Consider the following 24,991-nt stretch of genomic DNA (forward strand, 5'->3'; position numbering starts at 1 on the left):
CTCCTCCTTCCCCATACCCTACCACTATTACTATTCATGAGTTATTTTTCTTCTTGTGTGGAGGAGTCCTTCGTACCCCTCAAAGACTTCTCAAATTGCATTAATTCACTTTTCTCTCATATCAAAGTACTACGTGATACCATTGTCAGCCTCATAATATAACCGACTATAATAAAACAAATCTAAATACGTGTTTAAAAGAGCATGTGTGACCTACTGTGGTAGTGAGGTATAACATTTGAATTCTGTCACCTTAGAAAATTAGAGGTTTACCTGAAAAATGCCATCACTTCTGTTCCATGGAATTGAACTTTTGCCAGTATCCTTTTGCTATGGCTGCGAAAGGGTCAATGTGTAGGATAAGGGAGAAATTCATTCCATCATCCAGGTAATGTGCCTACATGTCTCTAAAAGCCAGACATTAGAAAACTACTTTTTTTTTTGCTTCATCTCTGCTGATTTTTCACCAACTGAAGAAGGGCAGACCACCGAATGTGAGTGACTCTGAGAAGTTTGTGTTCTTAGGAGAACTGAGTCATTGGCCCCCATGGCTTCCTTGTTCCTCCTCTGGGTTTGGCCTTGTGTGAACAGGTGGCAACAAGGTCTTATAATTACCAATGAACACACTTCTGTCCCAAATCTGCTTTGCAGCAGGAGCTCCGAGCTTGGAATCCACAGCAGCCTGGCCACTCCAGCCAACAAGAGGAAGCAATGCAGCAAAACACAGGGTCAGAGAGTGGAGGTACTCTTAGGATATTTTGCAGGTAAACATCCTATAAATAGGGAGAGTCAAGATGCCACAGCAGGCAGTCCCAGCATGGAATATAAAGCATAGATGTGGCATGGAGACCCAGTGGAGGGACCAGCACAGCCTAAGGAGAAACCTCAGAACATCAGAACTAGAGCTGTGGATGGAACTCAGGTATGGGGCTTTCTCGTGGAGGCAAAGAAGGAGACCATGTCAACATGCCAGGGAGTCTCACCCCAAGCAAGGTTCTGCCTCTCCTCTACTTAAGCCCCTCAAAGGCTCCCTGTGCTCTCAAGATAAAGTCTAAACCTCCAAACAGAGCTTTTCAAGACCACTGGTCTGATTGGCCTCACAGAACTTCATTTGTTCCTCATTGTCTGTCCACAGGCTCTCTGACTGCTGGGCTGGGCCTTGAGTAAGCTGGTAGGGGGATTGGAGATCAACCAGACCTGGTGCCTGCCCTCAGGAAGCTCACTGTTCAGTAGGGAGACAGACAGGGGACAAATAGTTTACAGAGCTACCTCGTAAGTGTTGTGAGAATTCAGAGACGACAAAAAGAAAGGGGTGATCAGCTCATTTAGGGATGGGAAGGAAGGCCTTCAAATCAAAGACCTTCAAGACTGAGGAGCAGATCACTGAGGGCAGGAGGAGGGGAAGGAAAACAGTCCAGCAGAGAGAATGACTTGAGCACAGATGGAGAGGCTCAATGCTGCTTGGGACATGAGGACTTCAGTGAGACAGGAGGTCACAAGCAATGTCCTGGGGACTAGAGGGACATGTTGGTTCCTGGGCCAAAATTCAAGTTTCCATGCTGAGTTATGGGGACCACCTGGAGGTCATCTGTGCTTGGAGGCTCCCTGAGTGTGTCAGTACTGTGTAGACTATGTGTGACACATCCTCCCCCAAGAGACATGAATGATTGGCTCACGTTGCCGGAAAGTCAAGTAGGTATCATGGCTCCAGGGCCCTTTTTCCACCTCTGGGGTCTCTTTCCAGCTTGTTGCCTTTGTTTTTCAGCCAAGTTTTCCCCAAGTGATGACAAAGATGGCCATGGGGATCTTATAGAGATCTAGATAGAGTTTCCCTTCCCTATTAGTTTCCATGAAATCTCAAGGGAAATAGCCTCATTGGCCCCAGCTGTGCCACATCCTCATTTCTGGACCAATTGCTGTGGCCAAGGAGTTGTAGCATTTTCATAAGCCAGACCCAGGTCATGGCTAATTCCTATAGCCCTGGGTAGGGTCAGTTTCCCCTGCTCCCATGATGATTGTGAATAGAGTGTTGGCACCCCAGGAGAAATGAGTGTGTTTTTTTCCAAAATGGACAGTGAATGCAGGGCAGGTAAAAGCCAGTGCTATTTCCCATACAACTCTGAACTGAGCCCCTTACCCACCAGATGTGCAGCTTATGCAGAGAACAACATCCCTCTTGCCAAGATGATAGCTGCCTTGACTTTGATGTTCCTCAGTTTCCACACTTAACGTCAGCTCTTCTGCCAGGGCTGCATACTTGTTTGTTTTGTCTGGACAGATTTTTGTGATGCTTCTGCTGCAGGAAACAGCTACATCAATAAGGTCCGCTGTTTTGTTAGCTTTATCAAGGAGCAGGAGCAGAATGTCTGCTCTGGTGAGCTGCTTTTGTGTCTCCAGCTATCTCAGAATAGCTATTTTCCAACATATTCTTTTTCTCTATGCTATTTTCTTTACCCAAGCCCACTTTCAAACAATTAATTGGTGAGATTTGTGGCAACATTCTTGTACCTATTAGAATTTCATCTTGCAATCCAAGGTGGTTTACAACTTCTGTATTTCCTAGCAATTAGATTTGGCTTATCAAGCAAGTGGGTTCAAGAGCAATGACATTGCACTGTGTTTATGAAAACAGGTCTTCAAAGCACGAAAAATGACATGTTATGTTGCTCCTGCTGTTGCTATGGCTACTTTGCCTGCGTAATATTGACTAAGGAGATGTCAGAAAAATCTGCTAAAGAGCAGAGATCTCTGTATCTTTCTTCCCTCCCTTTCTCCTTCCTTCAACAAAGACTTACTGAGCAACTATTATACCCCAGGCACTAGACATACAGTAATATTTCTAAAATTCCCCTAATATTATATATAACTATATCTATAATAATATAATATCATCTTATGTAAGTATATATCTACAATATAATATAAATATACAACATAGATAAATATTTATATATAAATAAATTATAAATATATATTTGATCTATGACATATGCATCAGTGCTTACTGTTTGACAGGCACTGTTCTAAGAACTCTGCACATAAAAACTCTTTTAATTTCTTTTTCATTTTCTTAACAATCTCTCTTCTTTTTCTTTCTTTTCGGTTTATAATTTTAAATTTTGTGGGTACATAGTAGGTGTATATATTTATGGGGTACTTATTCTTCTTATAATATGATAAATACATTTTATAGATGAAGAAATTAAGGCAATAAGCTATCAAATGACTTTCTTAATATCATACAACTAGTTATTAGAAGAGAAAGGACCTCAACCCAGGTCTCAGAATCACTACACTATTCAATAGCAGACAAATCTTCAAAATCAAAAACAAACAATTAGAATAATCACATTGTGCTACTAATCCATTTGTGGGATAGCACATGAAAATAATTACAAATTATGGTTAATATGAAGATGGGTAAGTTTCAGGATCTTAGAAGGAGCTCAGTCCGGTTCAATGGCCATAGTGAGGGAAGGCATCTCTGAGGAAGGGATGTAGCAGCTAAAATGTGAGGACGAGTTGGAAGTAGGTGGTGTTGGGAGGACAGAGAGAAGATCAAAGGCAGGTGTCAGGCAGAGGGACAGTAGGTATGCACCTGCCCCAAAACCTAAATGAAGCCTAGTAGACTGTGCCTGGAAGGAAAGCCTGTAGAGATGGTGTAGTTAGGTTAGAAACAGTAAGGTCATGCTTTGTGAGTTTTTTATTTCTGGTGGGCAGAAAATGGCCCCCAAAGTGACTGTGAATATGTTACCTCGTGTGGCAAAGGGACTTCACTATGTGATTAAAGGTACCATGGACCTTGACAGGGGATGGGTATGCAGTTGCACCCAATTTAATCACCTAAGTCCTTTTTTTTTTTTTTTTTTTTTTTTTTTTTTTTTTTTTTTGAGACAGAGTCTCGCTCTTTCACCCAGGCTGGAGTGCAGTGGCGCAATCTCGGCTCACTGCAAGCTCCGCCTCCCGGGTTCACGCCATTCTCCTGCCTCAGCCTCTCCGAGTAGCTGGGACTACAGGCGCCCACCACCACGCCCGGCTAAGTTTTTGTATTTTTAGTAGAGACGGGGTTTCACCGTGGTCTCCATCTCCTGACCTCGTGATCCACCCGCCTCGGCCTCCCAAAGTGCTGGGATTACAAGCGTGAGCCACCGCGCCCGGCCACCAGAGACTTTTTCAGCCATGGTCACAGAGAAAAACGTGACTACATAAAAGAGTCAGGAAGAAGTGACTTTGATGGCTGTGAAGATGAAGACATGGAACAGAGCCAAGGAAGAGGGTGTCCTCTAGAAGATGAAAATATAACCAAGTATAATAAGAAAGAAACAAAGCCAAACATGTATGTTAAAAAACATGTATGACATAATGTAGTAGTTAGGTATAGTTAGGTTGAGTTCCGTCAACTTAGAAAGTTAGATGTTTGCCTGACAAAATGACATCACTTCTGTTCCATGGAACTGAACCCTTGGAAAAGGAAGGAAACAGCTTTCTCCTATAGATCCTCCAGAAAGAAATGAAGCCCCGAGGACATCTAGTTTATAGCCCACTGAGACCAGGTCAGACTTCTGACTCCAGAACTGTAAGATAATAAATTTGTGTTGAGTTAAACTAAGTTTGTGGTCATTTGTGACAGCAGCGATAGGAAATCAACACATGTCATAAAAAACTATTGATGGCTTTGAGCAGAGGAACAGCACTATCAAAAATTTTTTTTGAAACTTCAACAATCTTTTATTACCAAACTTGTGCAAGGTTAATGCTTTCACCTGGAGAACAGCAAAAATGACATCTCTAACAAGATCAAGCGTGGGAGGTGCAAACCCAATGAAGACTGTCTCTTAAAAAAGGCATTAAGAAAAAATACATTATCTGCATAAGCATTGTTTTAAAAACCAAAACTTCCCAGTGTGGCAGAAAAAATATCCCAAAGTGATTGCAGTCCACAAAAAACAGCATTTGGCAGTCTGTGCTGCCTTAAAAACCCCAACTTAGAATAACCCTAGGAGAAAATCATCCTTCCTCCACTAAAAAAATAAAATTACTTTTTTCCTTGTCCTTGTTCAGATTCCATGAAACACGCAAAGAATAACAGGATGAACAACACCCAGCCCAATTCTCTCGCCCCCTATCTCTTAAGGCTCACACTCAGGACTATTCCTTAGGAACCTTCACTTCTACTACAATCAATCAGAGAATTGATCCCTAACTTCCGGGCCAGAGTTCTAGAAACGCAAAAAACATTCTCCTGCTTCCTTCAAGGAGAAGCCTGAGGGATCCTTGAAAGATCAAGGGGACAGTGTATCTGGCTGCAACTGGAATGCCTGCCAGGTTGGGCCCAGGGGATCCCTTTTTCAGCAAAATCACCCCAACACCTTATTACTGAAAGTCTAACCCACCAGGCAAAACCAAGGAACAGCATGCACCAAACTACAGCTGTACCAAAAAGGTGCACCTTTCCAACATTTAACCATAAAGGTAAGGGAGGTGAGGAGAGCCGAGTGAGTATTTGACCTTATCTGTCTTCTGAGAAGCTTGCATATTTTAGGCCAAAGCCATGGTGCAGAGAAAGACATTTGGCCAAAGAGTTGTCTTTGCTGTGTCTGTCTGGATAAAGCTGCCATTTCTGGGCATCCTGGTTCAAGGATGGTTTATGGAAGCTTTGCCCCCTTATGCAGAGTACTTAGGAATTAATGGGGAAATTTTCCATTCGCCTTCATAACTGGCAAATACTTCAACAGCAGTTTCTCAAAAACCACCAGTGGAGAAAGACCACCCCTTAAGTTGAGGTTCACAGCTCCTTCCAGTTGATGGACTTCTTGCTGGACTTGGGTAGCAGCTCATTGGTTTTAGAAAAGTGTCTACATCCGGTTGGGTGTGGTGGCTCACACCTGTAATCCTAGCACTTTGGGAGACGAACGTGGGTGGATCACTTGAGGTCAGGAGTTCAAAACCAGCTTGGTCATCATGGTGAAACCCAGGTCTCTACTAAAAATACAAAAAATTAGCTGGGCATTGTGGTGCACACCTGTAATCCCAGCTACTCGGGAGGCTGAGGCAGGAGAATCATTAGAACCCGGGAGGTGGAGGTTGCAGTGAGCTGAGATTGTGCCACTGCACTTCAGCCTGGGTGAAACAGCAAGACTCCATTTCAAAAAAAAAAGAAAGAAAGAAAGAAAAAAAGAAGAAAGAAAGAAGAAAGAAAAGAAGAAAGAAAGAAAGAAAGAAAGAAAGAAAGAAAGAAAGAAAGAAAGAAAGAAAGAGAAATAAAGAAAAGTGTCTACATCCAAAGAACCTCTATACGCAGACAACAGGGAGGGATGAGCTAGCTGCAGAATGTGGTGCTGTTTCCTATCCATGGCACTGCCCTTCTTCTGAGCATAAGAGCCCCAGAGCAAGAAGACAAGCCGGTTCGAGTTCTGATGTAGCCAGGACACAACTGCATCAGTGAGTTGCTCCCAGCCTCTCTCCTTATGAGAACTGGCTTGATGGTCCAGAATAGTGAGACAGCATTGAGTAAAAGAACCCCTTGTTTGGCCCACCCAGATAAATCTCCATGCTGAGGGTGAGCAAAACCATCTATGTCTGCAGACAACAATTTTTAAAAACATTTTCTGAGCTGGGCGGAGGTGGAACAGGTCTTTGCACATGAAAGCAGAGCCTGTAAGCTTGACTGGGTCCATGATATGGATCCTGTCTGGGAATGAGAACCTTCACATCTCTTATGTCACACATATGGGTCTAGGTGAAAACTTGGTGTGGGGGTGAATAAACAATGTAATGTCTGCTTTATTCTGCACAAATACCATTACCTTTATAAAATACTGTTTCCTGAACTGCACTGAGGTACTTCTTCCAACTCTCACCAAAACCCATGGGTAGTTGTGGACTATGAGTCTGTGTTGGGCCATGAGTCTGGGAAGAGCCCTGGTCTTCCTCCTTTAGATGTGAACCAACTGCTCACTGCTCAGGAATGAGGAGGACAGCAGGCTGCCCTCAACCTGCCTGGCCCTGGCTTTCTTGATGGAGTGGGCCTCTGCATCTTAGTTCTCCTAAGCTACAGCTGCCTTTCCAGTCCCCATGTCAGCTGGCTTGGGACTGTGGGAAAGAGACTTCCCAGCCAGACGGGGAGAGAGGAAGCAGTAGAGTGTCTTCTGGCTGTTCATCCCAGGGCTGAGGAGCAAGCAAATACACAGCACAGGGACCCATGAGGCTTCCACTGGCTGTAGCAGTTCAATTTTTTTTAAATTAGCTGCATATTTTTATCTGGGTCTCACATTATTTCACTGTGATTTGGGGGTTGTGATGGTTTATTTTATGTCAACTTGACTGGGCTAAGGGATGCCCACATAGCTGATGAAACATTATTTCTGGGCATCCCTTAATATCTGTGCGGGTGTTTCTGGAAGAGATCTGCATTTGGGTTGGTGGACAGAGTAAAGCAGATGGCCTTCACCAATGCAGGTGTACATCACCCAATTCATCGAGGGCCCAGAGAGAACAAAAAAGCAGAGGAAAGGTGAGTTTGCTCTCTGCTTGAGCTGGGACACCCAACTTCTCCTGCCCTCAGAGGTCAGCACCTCTGGTTCTGGGTCCCACTCAAATGGGAACTGACACTGTCAGCCCCTCCCTACTCCCACCCTTGTTTCTGAAGCTTGCAGACTAGGGCAAACTGCACCAAGAAGTTTCCTGCTTCTCCAGCTTGCCAGTGGAGCAGAGGGCAGGCTGTGGGACTTCCCAGCCTCTGTAATCATATGAGCCAGTTCCTGTACTGGTTCCATTTCTCTGGAAATCCCTAAGACAGGAGTCAAACATTAGCCAGATTTTACTAAGCTGTTGACAAAGTTTTCAATTGGGGTTGGAGAAAACTATTTCTCTACATCACAGGACAAACTGTCCTCATTTCTGTTACTAAACATTTGTATCAATTCCTGCTGTTGTCATCAGCCACTAGCACCAATGTCTGACAGCAGCAGAGATTTCCAGGGGCCTTGGTGCACTCCAATGCTGGCCTAACTTGGGGCACCTTAGGCAAATTGCATAACCTCTCTGAACCTCAGTTTCTCTGCTGTAAGATGGAAATTCTGTCAAGGCCTATTCCACAAATGGGTCATTATGAAGATTTTAAAAAAAAACCTAATTGTCCGAACTTTAATCTTGGCACAGAGTAGGGCTCAACAAAAGCTACTTTCTCTTTTTCTGTGTAGTTGCTTCCAGTGCTCCAGTTGCTTCTGGGTCAGACAATGCAGTAAATGTCTGCACAACTATAGCCATGAACATGAGGTGTTCATGTAAATGTAAGGGCCAGGGGAGAGTCAATTATCAGCATAAGGATGATAGGCAAGTCTCTCTCCATAGAAATTTTTTCTTATAATATTCCAAAGCATTATAATGCTCTGTGTCCTCCATTATCCTAGTTATTAGCTGGAGTAATAGGAATGAGCTGTTGCTGACAACAGTGTTACTCATGAGCACATGACTGTTGGTCGACAGCTCTGTGCAGGGACAGCCTTGTCCAGCTGGAGGAAGTTCACCGTCTAGTGACTTAGGGAAGTAGTAAAAGGAGACAACCAGGTAGTTACCACCCAGACACACACACACACACACACACACACACACACACACACACACTTTCAATAAATAATGTAGCTGTTCCCTGTATATCTACCCTTGATATAATTTTTTCTTTGTTTCTGATGAATAGACATAAACCTGAAAAGGAAGTATCCGAAGTATGTCTTGGCCACTTTTACTATATAGATAGATTTATGGGTGGTTAAAATTTCAGTACAGATATCAGTAGGGTCCCTCTGCTTCTTATAATCTAGCTAAGAGTGGGTTAGGCTATGGAATGTCTGTGACCTTCAAGAGTCCTCTGATTTTTTTTTTTTTTTATTTTTTTTTTTGAGAAGGAGTCTTGCTCTTTCACCCAGGCTGGAGTGCAGTGGCACGATCTCGGCTCACTGCAAGCTCTGCCCCCCGGGGTTCACACCATTCTCCTGCCTCAGCCTCCCGCGTAGCTGGGACTACAGGCGCCCGCCACCTCGCCCGGCTAATTTTTTGTATTTTTAATAGAGACGGGGTTTCACCGTGTTAGCCAGGATGGTCTCGATCTCCTGACCTCGTGATCCACCTGCCTTGGCCTCCCAAAGTGCTGAGATTACAGGCATGAGCCACCGCGCCCGGCCTTGAGTCCTCTGATTTTTAGAATCACTTCTGACTCCAGGCACCCTACTTCTGCTGATTTGCAGAATTTTGGGAACCATCTGAGTCTTTCCAGTTTCTAATTGTCCAAACCAACCTGGAAGCCAGAAGGCAAAGGTACCCATGGATTTAGTTGACACAGCTGAGCCTCCCAGCACAGAAAGCAGGGTGGAGCTGAAGATGCTAGTGCAATACGTGAGCGTGTGTGCGTATGCAATATGCCGAGTGGGTTTGGGTGATAGAGTCCCTTATGTGTCTGTATAGGATTGGGAGTGGAGTGCACTGGTGCATCCCTGACCAGTTGGAGATGGGAGAAGCATCAGGTGTTCCCTTCCAAGGCTCCAATTCCCTTCCTCAGATGGACTCTTGAATTCAGCTAAACGAGACAGCAGAGGAAAACAGCTGGCTAATCCATGACTTTTCTGGCTTCTTGGCTGATTTCAAGTTCCCTGGGCCCTCCCTAGGTGTAAGTGTCACCTCAGTGGAGCAGACCCTGAGTGACACAGCAAGTAAGATGCAGAGGGGATGGGAAGCTGTGATGGGAATCAGGATGTAAAGGGAGCCCATCTCAGGACAGGGACCTTTGCAACAAATCAGGCCAGAGAGGGCGGTCCAGCATGCAGCGTTCACCTGAGAGGAGAAAACATCACCTGGTGGGCAAAGACTGAGAATATGCAGTAGCTGAGGGATTCTCAGGACCCCTCACCTGCTTCCCCATGGGCTTAGGCCATCTCCTCATCTGCTCATGGGGTTCTCTCAGACAGATCTGCCCTCCCACTCATACTTCCTTCATTTCCCAACACGTCTGCTTAACATCTTGCTCCCTCCTCTTAGGCACTTTTGTTTTATCACCTAATTTTTAACTGTCTTCCCCACTTCTAATCTCACCTTCCCTCAAAACACTTCTCATTGCCTCCATGAGGTCTCTCACTCCCAGGGATGTTATTCTGACCGTATAAACCTATAAAACCATATCTGAACACGATAACCTAATTTGAAGGTGTCATCCAACATCCTGCTACACTCAGCTTAATCCCCTAGCACTAGCTGGCTCTGCTCACAGCCCTAGGAAAGAAACTCTTTCCTACCTATATGACACCACACTCATAGGTCACAGCCAATTGTGTCAGGTGCATTTACTGACTCTGGAGAAGACAAGCCATGGGTGGCCAGTGCCCACTCACATCTGTTATTGCCCAACTCTTTGAACAATTGAGGGAGTTTGGAACAGAGTCAAGTCAGCATAGAGAACTAGAGAGATGTCTCTGGCCAGTGAGATCCCCATCACTGTCCTCTGTCCATTCTTCTTTCTTTTTTTTTTTTAGCTTGGTCACCCACCCAGGCTGGAGTGCAGTGGCGCGATCTCAGCTCACTGCAATGTCTGCCTCCTGGGTTCAAGCAATTCTCCTGCCTCAGCTTCCCAAGTAGCTAGGGTTACAGGCACCCACCACCATGCTAGGCTAATTTTTTTATATTTTTAGTAGAGACGGGGTTTCACCATGTTGGCCAGGCTGGTCTCGAACTCCTGACCTCAGGCGATCCACTTGCCTCAGCCTCCCAAAGTGCTGGGATTACAGGTATGAACCACTGTGCCCAGCCTGCCCATCCTTCTTAAGTCCCATTTGTTTTAGTCTGTGGATTTAAACCAGAATGCAAAGCTGGACTGCAGATCACCTAGTTAGGCACCATTTTCTTTGTCTGTTGATCCAGGTAAATGGTTTGGTGAGTTCCACTGATACCCATCAGGAGTTTAAAGACAAAGGGCAAGAGAGTCATGGGGTCCACGCTTTGGCCACATTCTGGCTGGGCCCACCCTACACCAAGAAGTTGTCTTTATAACGCTTTCTTTATAAAACCTTATATAACATATATATTTTATATATATATATATAACTTTATAAGGTTTTCTTTATAAAACCCAGTCATTGAAGATTTTTCTTTTGTATTTTTAAATAATAGTCATTTTCATCTGAATAGCTCATCAGAAAGCCTGTGGGGACAAGGACAGCAGTTAAAGAGTCTGTGTGTATCCACACTGGAGCAGCAGCCTGGAATAGCCAGAGAACTTGGGCTTTGAACTCACACGAAACTAGGTGCAAATCTAAGCTCCAACACTTCCCAGACATGACTTTGGGCAAGATGTTTGAACTCATTTATTTACTCAGCAAATATCTGTTGAGCCCCTACTATGGCCTGACTAGGTGCTAAGCACTGGGGATACAGCAGAAATAAAACAGACATGCTCTGCCTCTACTAAGCTTCAACATAGCAAAGAACTAAGCAGTTACCCTGTCTGTTTTGTTAAGACAATAACTATTGTGAGAGCTATTGTGAAATCAGAATATATATATATACATATACACATACACATACATATACATACTCACATACACACCACAGGCCTCCATCAACATGACCTTGTTCCCTTTTGAGTGAAACAGCTTCTGGGCAGCTTGATGCTTTCTAGATATTGGCCTCCTGGCTATGTCTGCATATTTTCTTCAATATCTAAAAAGTACTTATTGAGTGTCAATAATCTGCCTGGCACTGTTCCAGGCACTTGGGACACATCAGTGAACAAGACAAAGTCCCCAGGCTCGTGGAGGTGCTAGATGGAGCCAAACAATGAATCCCTGACATAACAAAGACATAAATTGTGCACTGTCTCAGTTCCCAAGTCCCCTCAAGCAGACTCTGAGACAAGAGCTGGTGCAGGGATATTACCTGGGAGGTCATTCTAGGATGCACAGGTGAGGAAGAGGGATGGGGAGGCAAGGCAGGGAAGAGAAAGATAATTAAAAACACATTAGTAGCCTGGGCAACATGACCAAACTCCATCGCTACTAAAAACAAAAAAAAATTAGCTGGACACGATGGTACATGCCTGTAGTCCTATCTACTTGGGAGGCTGAGGTGAGAGGATCACCTGAGCTTGGGAGGCAGAGGTTATAGTGAGCCAAGATTGCACCATAGCACTCCAGCCTGGGCGACAGAGCAAAACCCTGTCTCAAATAAACAAACAAACAAAAAGCATTAGTGAGCAGAGGGTTAGGGTTAGAGTTAGCCTGTTTTTAAACATCATAAGCATCAAATTATACAGGATGTATGGATGTCGTACTTTGTCCTACTCTTTCTGCTCAGTCAACATAGTGGGTGTGAGATCCTTCCATGTCCCTGGATTGGTCTGAAGATTGTTCCTTCTCATTGCAGCACAGTAGTCCACCATGTGACTCTACCATAATTCACTTCCCAGCCCAGGGCCTTTGCATTGTTTCTGATTTGGGGCTGTAAACACCGCTCTGAAGGTCTCTCTTAGATGAACACATGCTCATTTCTATTTGGTATTTAGCCAGTGAAGCAGAATAGAATCTGGAGACAGGGAACCTAAGGCTGATTTGTGCTGACTTCCTAGAACTGGATCCAAAGGAAAATCCCACTTTTCTATACCCAAGTAACAAAAGAATAAGAGGCTACTCCCTTTGCACTGCCTTGCAGATGAAAAATGAAAAGTACCTGTAATTGGTCACCTCCCGCAACCAATCAGGCTGGTCATGGGGCCAGGTCTTCATGTTTAACTTTGTAACTTCACTTCACCCTCTGATTGGTCGCCTCCTGTGACCAATCAGACTAGTTGCAGGCCACGTCATTTACATAGGGTGTAACCAAGTAACCAATGGGAAACTCTGGTGGGTATTTAAACTCCAGAAAATTCTGTAACCAACGCTCTTGAACCACTTGCTCGAACCAGCTCCTACTCTGTGGAGTGAATTTTTGTGTACATATATCTGTGCTTTCGTTGCTTCATTCCTTCATTGCTTTCTTTGTGCGTTTTGTCCAATTTTTTGTTCAAAACGCCAAGAATTTGGATGACTTGTAGTCAAGACCCTCCACTGGTAACACCAGGAGTGGAACTGTTGGATTGTAGAGTTTGCATAGATTCAGCTTTGGAAAATAATTAGCAGATGTTTTACAGGCCAATTCTGAAAAAAAGAAAATAGTTACAGGTTTGACTGTTTTATACTCAACATGAAAATAGTTTGTAGACAGTCCCCTATGGGGTTAAAAATAAATATTGGTACAGCTGAAATGACTTACTCTATTAAGAAGAAGAATGTCAGTGAGAAAACTGGCTCTCTTGTTGGCCAATATCCAGGCCTTTGAGGAACCCCTGAGGAAGCGTCTTCCTCATTTGTCACTTTAAAATTAAAACATGCCATAGGGGGACAGCTGGAGGAATGCAAGTGTCTCAAATGCCGTCTTTTATCCCCCCAAAGGTGTCTCTCCGCTCCAATTTCCAAAAATCCACACCTCACCTCCACCATTTTCAGGCTCAGGGAAGATGTTTATTGTTCAGTAGATACCTGTAAGCATCAAGATTTGGGGAGTAGTAGGATATGGAGCAGTTGTAAGGATGCGAATTCTTGATTCAGACACACCAGGTACTAAAGCTTGAATCCTAGCGAGTGATCTTGGATGAATTATTTCCCCTTTTGGGTTCTGGTTTCTTCATCCACAAAATGGACAAAACAACAGTTCTTGTCATTGAGAGAGATTATGGAAAGGACTGTCTGAAATGCATGAAAAGGAATTAGCATAGGGCTAGCACCTAATTCTCAGAAAACATTAACTGCAATCAGCATCATCGCTGTGGTCATTTGTATTTGCCAGCTGTCAGAGTGGGTATGTTCCCAGCTGTGCAGCACTCAAGTGGGCACTGAAGGTTCATTCTTCCCACCTCTTTCTTCAATGCGGCAACTAAGTCATCACTCTCCCCACCCCCAGCTCTCTGCGGTAGCAGAAGAATCCAGGCTACAAGTGCCAGAATCACATCACACTGAGCTTGCTAATCCTTTTTGCCCTCAGATGTGGTTAGCTAGGGAGGGGAAAGGCAAGAGGAGGGAGGCTGGCAAGTTGCAAACCCAGGACAACAAAGCTGAGCTGCCTGAAGCCTGCAGCCGGGAGCAAACGGAAACAAATTAGTTCAATCCCAGAATGTAAACCAGCATTGACAAAGATGCATGGAAAAGCCATGCAAGGAAAGCCTGCTGCAATTTCTCATCTAGTTAGCAGAGGGATCAATGCCACAGGCACAGGCCCCATAGAAGACACTGCGTGCGGCAGCATGTGCAGGCCCTGGGGCCTGGGACCCTCTTTGGGGCTCCCAGAGGCATCAGGTGCCAAGATCAGCTTTGGCGGAAGAGGACTTGCCCTCAGATGTTCTAGTCCATGTATTATAGTGCCTGAGAGTCCCGCATGACAGCTTGATTCAGGGATATAGAATTTTAGGACTTGGAGGATATTTTGTCCAGAGATTTTTATATTCTAGAATTCTATGAATGTGCACTGGGGGCTAGGAGGATGCTGTGAAGATAGGGAAACACTGAATAATAGGTGGGCTCCCAGCTTCAAACAGAGCTGTCATCTGTTTCGATTGGGATGAACCATATGAAATTGCCATTTTTATTGGCCAAAAGCAGCTCATTATTGACAATTTCATTTGGTTACATGAGGTGCAGGCTGGATTTGATCCTGAGCAAGCCACCAGCTCCAGGAGGATGGGACAATGGGGTGCAAATCACTTCTCCATCTCTGGACCTGAAACAGGACCTGGCATATGCCACAGCTGGAATAGCAAAGGAATGAAGCAGGTGTCAATGCCTTCATGGGTTCTTTCTCTATTCATTCATATATTTGTGAACAATCATTCATTGGTATTAGTATGCATCAGATACTAAGTGCTGGGTTACAACAATTAAGCAGTACTTTGTTTAAATATGGTTAAATTACTTTAGCAGCAGACAGACATTGACCTTCCCTGAGGCCATTTATAGTCCAGTGGGTGAGACAGACATTAAACATACAGTGGCCTGAGTGTTTATTACAATTGCAATAAGTGGTACAAAGGAAAGAGGGCACATAATCCTTCAGTGTTTGATGTGGTTTGGATGTTTTTTCCCCACCAGATCTCACGTTCAAATGTAATCCCCAGTGTTGGAGGTGGGTCTCATGCTAAGTGTTTGGGTCATGGGGACAAATCCCTCATGAATTTGGGTGCTGTCCTCAGATAATGAGTGAGTTCTGGCTCTGAGTTCACACAAGATCTAGTTGTTTAAAAGAGTGTGGCACCTCCCCGCTCTGTCTGGCTCCTCCTCTCACCCTGTGATACTCTGGCTCTCCCTTTGCCTTTCACCATGATTGGAAGCTTTCTGAGGCCTCACCAGAAGCAGATGCCAGCACTATGCTTCCTGTACAGATTGCAGAACGGTGAGCCCAAATAAACCACTTTTCTTTATAAATTACCCAGCCTCAGGTGTTCCTTTACAGTAATGCAAGAACAAACTAACATAGTACTCATTAGGTGCAAAGTGCAAGGGTGGCCACTGGGAAGGTTACAGTGGTAAGATGCTGCCCAGCTGCCGAGAGAAGAAAGTGTAGTAGACAGTATTGTGCTCACAAAGATTTGGTATCTCTCCTTTGGAAGAATTGTCCTTACCTCACCTATTGAGCTCAGACACGGCCAGGTGACTTGTTTTAGCCAATGAAATGTGAGCATGAGTGACTTATCATTTCCAGGCAGAAGATTCAAGCCTCAGTGTGCCATGCTCTCTTTTCCTGCTGCCACACACTGCTGCTTCTTTAGCTAGGGTCCTGGAATACAAGCCCTGGGAAGCAGAGTCCTCAGCCCTTCCCAATGGGTGCGAAAACCACCTAATAATTTCAGGTTGTTTGTTTCAGACTGTTTCAGCATAAGCTTGTCTGACTAACAGCAGTCATCCATGCTGTTGCCCTAATCTAACATGAAACCATGTTATAGATTTCCATATTCCTCTCCAGTGCCAAGTACAGTAGCTTCCATGTGGTAAGTACCAGTAAATGATTGTGAATGAACAATTCAGCACAGAATGTGGTAATTGCCCTAAAAGAAGGACAAATCTGGTGTCCTGAGAGTTCAGAGAAGGGAGAGCTCAGCTTTAAGCTCCAGAATGAGAGCATCTTGAGCACAGACCGACCCTAAATGCTGAGTAAATAACAATGAGTATTACAATCACTGTTATCATTCCAGTCCAGCTGTGTTTGGGGAATGGCTTGCAGGTGAGTGAGAGTGGAGCACATCATACTGTCCGTGGTCTTTCTTTATACTCCAGAGGGCATGAACTCTAGTAGCTGTGGCCTTATGTTCTTAGAGCCTCATGATCAGAGAAGAGCATGCATCCTTCTCAGCTCAAATTTTTTAAATCCCAGGGAAGACTTCCTATTGACTCAGTTGAAGTCACATGTCTTTTCTTGAACCAATCAATCATTGTGGTCTCTGGGTAAAATCCAGTTGAATAGCCCAGCCAAAATTCGGTCCATAAAGAACAGTATCTCTTCTAGGAAGAACAGAGTCAGAGTCATCGTGAGTCAGGCAGGCTCCCCATTTTTATAAGTTTAATGCAATCATTTATTGAGTACTTACTGCTGTATGGAAGACTCTGTGCTTGGCACTGTGGAGGAATATAGAAGACATAGAAGCAGAAGTGGTATTGGGAGTTGAGGAGGCAGAGGCAAGGAAAAAGTAAAGCCCAGACTGAGTCCAGCCTCTACTGCACAGACACTCCCTCTGGGCTGCCCTGCCCTGGAATGTCTCTCCACCAGAAAGCTCTGGTCCCCTCCCAGCACAGCCCCCAAACAGCTAAAAATCAAGGCCACTCACTCCTGAGCCTGACAGCCAAGCTGGATGAGAATGAATGGGGCTCTGTGAGGCATCTTGCAGCTCTCTCGACAATGCTGTGCCCCGTACACTCTGTTCTCGTGGTTTCTGTCTCCTCTTCTGTGTTTACAGGGTTGGGCAGCTGCTACAGCCCTTGCCTCTTCCCTGAGTGCCTCAGAGTGACAGAGATGAAGAAGCTACTTGGCTCTGGGAAGTGTGGCCTGGCTCTGATATGGTTTGGCTTTGTGTCCCCACCTAAATCTCATCTGGAATTGTAACCCCCCACGTGTAGAGGGAGGGAGGTGATTGGATCATGGGGGCAGTTTCCCCCATGCTGTTCTCATGATAGTGAGTGAGTTCTCATGAGATCTGATGGTTTTATAAGTGTATGGAAAGCTCCTCCTTTGCTCACTCTTCTCTCTCTTGCTGCCTTGTGAAGAAGGTGACTGCTTCCCCTTCTGCCATGATTATGAGTTTCCTGAGGCCTCTCCAGCCATGAGGAACTGTAAGTCCATTAAAGCTCCTTTGTTTGTAAATTACCCAGTCTCAGGTATTTCTTTATAGCAGTGTGAGAATGAACTAATACAGTGTGAGAACTAATACAGTCTGAGAATGAACTAATAACAGTGTGAGAACAAACTACAGGCTCTGTCCACAGTCAGCACTGGGCAGTAGGCACTGAAGCGAGAGAGAACTAGGTCTAACAAGAGCCCTGTCACTCACAAGCTGGCTAGCCTGGGATGTTAGAGCAACTGGGAATGTGCTGGGCAGTATATGGCATTAAAATAGGACTGCAGTGACAAAAACAAATCAGGGTTTATTTTTCATACAAACAAGAAGTTCAGCTTTAGTGGCTCAACCACTAAAGGGCCACCAACTCTGAAACTCTTTGGACCTTTTCATTTTGCAAGCTGGCCTCTGTAGTGCTAGGCATTGCATCTGTCAGCAGATGAGCACCGAAGAGGGGTTTAGGGCAGGGCAAAGGCAGTGGGACATGTCTTGTCTGTCTCTTTTTATCAGGAGAGCAAAACCTTTCCCAGAGACTTCCAACAGGCTTAGATCTCATTGGCCAGATCAAAAGAAACAGGGAAAACAGATATTTTGCTTCTTCAGTCTTCATAGTGGAAGACAACAGTGAAAAAAGTATTGGGAACAACCATAGGTCAGCCAGGTGTCCGTGTCTGCTCCAGGAAGTTACCTTCTTAGCCCCATGCACTAGTTTCCCAGAGATTCCAGAACAAAAGACTGCAAACTTTGAGTAGCTTAAAAAACAGAAGTTTTTTGCCTCACAGTTCCAGAGGCAAGAAGTCCAAGACTGGTGTTTACAATGTTGGCTCCTTCTGGGGGCTGAGAGGGAGGATCTGCTCCCAGCCCCTGCTCCAGCTTCCCAGGGCTGGCTGGCCATCTTTGGTGTTCCTTGGCTTGGAGAAGCATCACCCTGATTCCTGCCTTCATCACCACATGGTGTTCTCCCCAGGTTTGTGTCTGCTTCCACATTTCCCCTCTTCATCAGGACTCCAGTCTTATTGGATTACAGCCCACCCTAATGATCCCACTTTAACTTCAGTATCTCTGTAAAGACCTTGCCTCCAGATAAGGTCACATTCTGAGATACTGGGGGCTAGGAAGTCAACATATAAATTTGAGGGGGACATAGTTCAACCCATAACAGTCCCGTTTCTTGATCTATAAAATGAGTATAACAAGAGTTCCTGCCCCACGCTGGTTGTAAGACTTACACAGGGTGATCCACATAAGGAACTCCCGTCAACGCTGGCCCAGAGTGAGGACCCAATACACAGCTGCTGTGCGTGGCTCCCGGGGCTCTGCACCTCTAGGGCTGAGGCCAAGGTCAGGGCCAGTGAAAGGAACATGAGGCCAAGAAGGAGAGAGGCCCATCAGTTCCCAGCCCCTAGAGTTTTCCCATGTCCCCAGTGGGACAGACATGACCTGACAACTGACTAGCTGGCCCTCATGATCCAAGATGGCCCCATCCTCGGCTGCTCAGGGCAGCTGGCCACCTGAGTCAGTGGGACTTTCATCTATAATCCAGGGTGGCCTCACATACTTGGTCCCACAGAGCTCCCATTTCCAGGAAAGCAACCTTTAGCACCTCCAAGGGAAAGGTGGAGGAGTGGGCTCCCCAGCCCTCACTTGGCAATCTCTTCTCTTCTGGGCAGTAATGGAATCCACCTCCTCTCCTGGGGGGCATTTCCCACAAGAGCAGGACAGGCTGCGATCTCAGGTTCCAAGGGGCTGCTCTCTCTTCCCACTTGAGTGTTTTGAGTAAATTACAAAGCTCTTTTCAGTGGTGGGGGCTTTATTGTTCTGCCAGGACATCTCCCTTTGTCAAAAACACAATAATTTGTTATAAGTGGTATTTTTTTAGGTTTACCAAGCGGACAGACTAATTGTATCTTTTAACCTGGGTCAAACTGCTCTTGCTTATTACAAATTGGCTCTGAATCCTAAAAATTGGGGCGGGGGGGAAATGTGAGGAGCATTTCCAAATAATTTAGAGGCAGAATTACCTTCAGACAAACATTATGTCATGTTAGGGAGGAATGCTTACCCAGGCCTCAGCCCAGTTATGCTCTGGTTGGCCCAGAGGGAAGCTGAGGGACAGAGAATGTTCCCTGTTACAGATTCTGGCTACTCATGGAACTCGTGGATGAGGGGAGCCAATTTGGGCATAGAACCAGGCATTACAGCCTGGATAATGATTTCCAGAAGTATCTGGTCCTGATCCTGTAACCTGTAAATATTACCTTATTTGGAAAAAGGGGTATTCATAGATTTTACAGCATTAGGGAGTTTATGCTGGGTTATTTGGGTGAGCCTTAAATGCAATCACAACTGTCCTTATAAGAGAAAGGTGGAGAGAGATTTGACACAGACAGAAGAAGACAGAGCTTAGAGTGATGCAGCCACAAGCCAAGGCTTGCCAGCAGCCACCAGATTCTCCCTAGAGCCTCTGGAGGGACTATGGCCCTGCTGATGCCTTAATTTTGGTCTAGTAAAACTGACTCGAGGCCTCTGGCCTCCAGAACTGTAAGAGAATAAATTTTCATTATTTTAAGAAACTAAGTGTGTAGAAATTTGTTACCACAGCTTTAGGAAACTAACGCACCAGGAGATTCCTGTTGATGGCTCCACTCTACCCAGAGAGGACTTTCCAAGGCTGAAGAGGCCCCCAAGAGACATGGAAAGTATCATAGAAAGATTGGCCATTGGCCGGTGGTGTTCTAGCTCCTGTTTGGCTACTTCCTAGTTGTGTGACCCTCTCTGAACCTCAGTTTCTTCATTAGAAAAGTAAGAATAACCAACCTCCTCACTACCTTGTTGGAGGATTAAATGACAGGACACACATAAACCAGAAGCTGGCATGTCACCACCGATGATCAGTGAAGGTTACTTTTTTGTTTAATTTTTATTGTTATGCCTCTGTTGACTTTCCAGGGGCTATTGTCAGAGTCATCAAGCAGTTTCTTGGGGCACTGTAGACTGTACTCATATCCTCTGCAAACCCCTTAATTTGCCAGGCAGTGCTATTTGTAAACTTCATGGGCTCAGATCATTGAGGGTTAATTTCTCCTGACTCAAAACAGTTTGCAGAAAACATTGATGCCAATGTAAAGCAAACATGCTCAAGCCAAAAAGGTGACATCCATAACAATGAGGCCAAGTGGGATATTTATTTCATCCAATTCACCAAAAAGAACACTATTTTTGACAAAGGCAATCAAAGAACTAGCTATATCCATGCACCTTTGATAATTGTCCTTGGGTTGAGGCAAGGCTGGCCTTAACCATATTCATGATGTGTTTCCAGGGGTACTCCTGGACTACCCACCTTTGAAATACCTTCACTATCAGAACTATAAGTTCCACTGTTGGAGATTTATTCCTTTGGTGAGCTCAAGCATGGACCAATTTAGAGTCAAATATCACTAAGAAGCCAATTCCAGTTATTAATAACTTAATAAATTGAAGTTTACAATTTAAAACCTTCCAGTGTCTTCCTGATGTTTCAGAAAAAAACTACCTAATTTTCATGGTCTCCAAGGCCTCCACAATCTGATCTTCTCCTCCTTGCCCTTGTATGTTTCTTCTAGTTGTTCAAATGTTCTATGATCTCCCTCTCTCCTGCCTCAGGCCTTTGCACAAGCTGCTCTATCTGGAGAAGATATTTAAAACATACTGACCTCCTGGGGCTGGGAACTATACAGGGAAGGAGAAGAGTGAACACGAGTATAATGGGACATGGTCCTCAACATGGTCCTCACACTCAAGATGCTTGCCTTCAAGTAGGAGTCACGGCTGAAAAGAACCTGAGAACAGGTAGAGCAAGCAGCCCAGATGCAAGACAGCTAAATGCTACAGGTCTTAGGACCATTTCCTCTCACTTACAGTGGCCCAGCCACGTGGGCCTTCCATCTGCCACCCCAGTGAGTTTGTGGTTCCCCAGTTAGGGCCTTGGCTCATCCCTTCACTCTGCCTGGAAGCTTTCTCCCTCATCCCTCCCATGGCTGCTCCCTTCTCACCCTCTCCATCTCAACCACTCCCCATAGAGACTTTCGCTACCATCCCCTTCAAAGTGTGTCCATGCTGTTTTTCTCACTCAGTGTCCCTTCCTTGGTACTTCCTGACATTTAGCACAATTTGAGATTGTATTTTTCTTTGTAGATGGTCTGATTAATGTCTGTCTCCCCTCTTATATCATGAGCTCTGAGAGGCTAGAAAAGGATCTGTTTGTCCAGTACTTGATGAAGCCTGGCAGAGTAGGCACCCAGTGGAAACTCATCGAATTAGCTGGTGTGTGTGCATGGTTGTGTGTGCCCATGTGTGCATGTCTGTGTGTTATGGCTAAAGACAAAGATGAGTTAATGTACAACATAGATTTAAAAAGTATCAAATTAATTAATTGTGCTCTTATATACTTTAATTCTGAAAGTTAATTATTTGTCTGCTGAAGGCCTGCTGCCTTGGACAGAGATGCTAGCACAGGGGAAGATATAGTAAATGGTGGCATCCCAGTTTGCAATGAAAAGCATAGAAATCAAGCACATTTATGAAATACAGACATCACTTAGCACAGGTCTGGAACCAGGCATAACTCCTTCAGGTGACAATTGGTCTTGTGCACAGACCAGAATGGAGTTATGGAAATACAAGCCTGTAGCCTGTAATCCCCACGCTCTGGGGGGCTGAGGTAGGCTGATGACTTGAGGTCAGGAGTTCAAGACCAGTCTGGCCAACATGGTGAAACACTATCTCTGCTAAAACTACAAAAATTAGCCAGGTGTAGTGACATATTCCTGCATTCCCAACTACTTGGGAGGCTGAGGCAGGAGAATTGCTTGAATCTGGGAGGTCAAGGCTGCAGTGACCTGAGATCGCACCAGTTCATTCCAGCCTGGGTGACAGAGCAACACTGTCTCAAAAACAAAACGAAAACAAGCCAGTAATTTCTAGGCAGATTTTTCTCCTGTGAGCTCTTTGCCAGCAGCCATTTACCTGGCAAACTCTAGATCTAAAATTCTCCTTCTTGGTAATTCATGATTACACAACTCTGACATTGGCTGGCTAACATTGACTCTGAACCCTCCAAAAGGAAAGTTTTCTAAGCAAATGAACAAAAATCATGAAATATCAAGGAAGCAGGTCAAATTATTTAGGAAATAGAGGTAGCCTATACCAACATAGAGGAATCTATTTACATACAAACAATATATTAATTATAAAGCATTCTTTGCTATTCCTTAAAGCAGGGGACTCCGAAGGATGTTCCCTCTATATAATGCAGTGGCCTTATTAGAGTTTCTGTCTGTGTTGAAAGGCAACACAACTGCCTCTCCAGTACATTAGAGTGAAAGAAAGGGAGGAGAGAAAGGGAAGGAAAGGAGGAAAGGAGGAAGAAGACATGGAGGAAGGAAGGAAGAAAGGGGGGGAGGAAGAGGGAAGGAGGGAAGGGAGGGAACAGGGAGGAGAGGAGAGGGGAGGTGAGGGGAGAAGGAAGAGAAGGAGGGAGGGAAGGAGGAAAGGAAGAAGGGAAGGAAGAGAGGGAGGGAAGAAGGAGGAAGGAAGGAAGGCAAAAAGAGAGGGAGGGAGGTAAAGAAAGAAGGGGAGAAGGAGGGATGGAAGGAAAAAAGAAAGAAGGGAGAGAGGGAAGAAGGGGAGGACTTGCAGCTGCCATTTGCCCAGTGCTTAGTGTGCCAGGCATTTGTGCTAAATGTTAGACATACTTCATCTTTTCATCTGCCAGCCACCCTCTGAGATACGTATTTATTATTATTACCATTTTACAGATTAACTGAGCTGAGGTTTGGAGCAGTAAAGCTACCTACTCAAAGTGGCAAGACCATATGTGCAGGGTATAAAATCCAAGTCATAGCTGAATGGAATAGCACATTCCTCCTCCATCACAATCAGACCACCTCACTTTCAGATCTTATCGCTCTGAATTTCCTTCAGGCAGAGGATCCTTCCATGGAATAATGCAAGTGCAGAAGGCTTAATCCTTCTCTCTGTGTGCGTGTGTGCATGTGCCCATGCGTGCGATATGAAATCACTTTAAAATGTCATGTAAACCATAATGAGGTACCTCATTTCCAAAGAGATCAGTTGGCAAACATTTTAAAAGTTTGACAAGTCAATCCTGGTGAGGTAGTGGAGCAGTAAGAACTTTCTTACCCCTCTGGTGCAGGTATAAACTGCTAAAATCATTCAAGAATGCAATTTGCTGATGTCTAGAAAAGCTGAAGCCATGTGACTCCCATGACCCAGCATTTCCTCGTCCATCTGTACAGACAGGAATTTTCGCACATTTACATAAGGAGTCACATGGAAGAATGTTCATTGCTATAGTGCATGAAATCTAACAAAATTAAACTTAATAGATTTGGAAAGATACCACGTATCGGTTAACAGGAAAATGGACAAATAAAGGGAGATTATGATGCTGTGACAGTTTGGCTGGAAGTTGAACCAAACTGGAACCCCAGAACTCCTGGCAACAACATGGAGAACTATCAAATCAATACTGAAAAAAAGGAAATAGCTGCCAGAGACAACCAACAGTATGACCACATTGATTCTCTAAAAGTGTAAAAGCACGTGGACACATACAAATGAAACAAAATTTAAAATCATATATGAGAAAATTTAGGACAGCAGCTACCACTGATGGAGAGAAGGAAGGGAATTGTACGGTGAAAAGACTTCAACTGTGTTTGCAATGTTTTCATTCTTAAGCTGAGCGATGGGTATGTTAATGTTTATGAAATATTCTCTATAAGTTTTTTTGTATGCCTGAAATACTTCAACGTAATGCAATTTTAAAAGAGGAGGAGGAAGGCTAAGTATTTTGCTTTCTATAAGAAATGCTACTGGGGGATAGCAGGGCTGAGAAGTGGCCAGACTGTTGGTGAACCTAGATAAAGCTTCTAATTTCTCCTGGCCTGGTTGGAGGTGCCCTACCCTTGGCGGGTGGTCCAGCCCATGATACAACTGCACACAGCAATGCCTGTAAGCAGCAAGCATGGTAAACCTCCCGGGATGCCACCTCCAGCCTGCTGCAATGCAGAGCATGTTCTCTGGGAAGCCGTGTTTTCTCCAGGTGAAGGATGGGATCACTCCATCTCTGTCACCTGCACACAGAAGGAAGTGCTATAGAGAGACAGATTAGATCATCTATTATCAAGTAGGCATAAGACCGACTGAGGAGGCATCTGCCGCTCGCCAGATGTTCTATTCATTATCAGAGTCATGAGGAAGGTGGGCCTTGATTCTTCCTCTCTGTCCCCCGAGTCCAGACTCTCTAGGGAAGAATCAGACGGGAGACTGGATCATGGACCAGCTCCCTCATCATGGACCAGCGCCCTGGCCTGATGATGTGGTGGGGTGGGGCGGGGGGTGCACCACAGGCAGCACAGAGTACATTACTCCTAGGCTGTGGAAATACTCAAGAAGAGAGTATAATATTTTGGAAGGTTCTTGTGTTCAGGCCAGTGGCAAAGCATGATGAATATCTCCCCTGGGACACTTAAACAAAAGCCCAGCTAATACTACCGTCGTTGTCATCATCATCATCATCATCGTCAT

General features: G+C 44.8%; 1 pseudogene; it reads right to left on the reverse strand.

Moving 5' to 3' along the window:
* Window positions 1–5,785: 5,785 nt before the first annotated feature.
* Window positions 5,786–24,991, reverse strand: LOC116463672 (uracil-DNA glycosylase-like; annotated as a pseudogene).

This window comes from Hylobates moloch, unplaced genomic scaffold (assembly GCF_009828535.3).
Source record: "Hylobates moloch isolate HMO894 unplaced genomic scaffold, HMol_V3 SCAFFOLD_51, whole genome shotgun sequence".
Classification (NCBI taxonomy): domain Eukaryota; kingdom Metazoa; phylum Chordata; class Mammalia; order Primates; family Hylobatidae; genus Hylobates; species Hylobates moloch.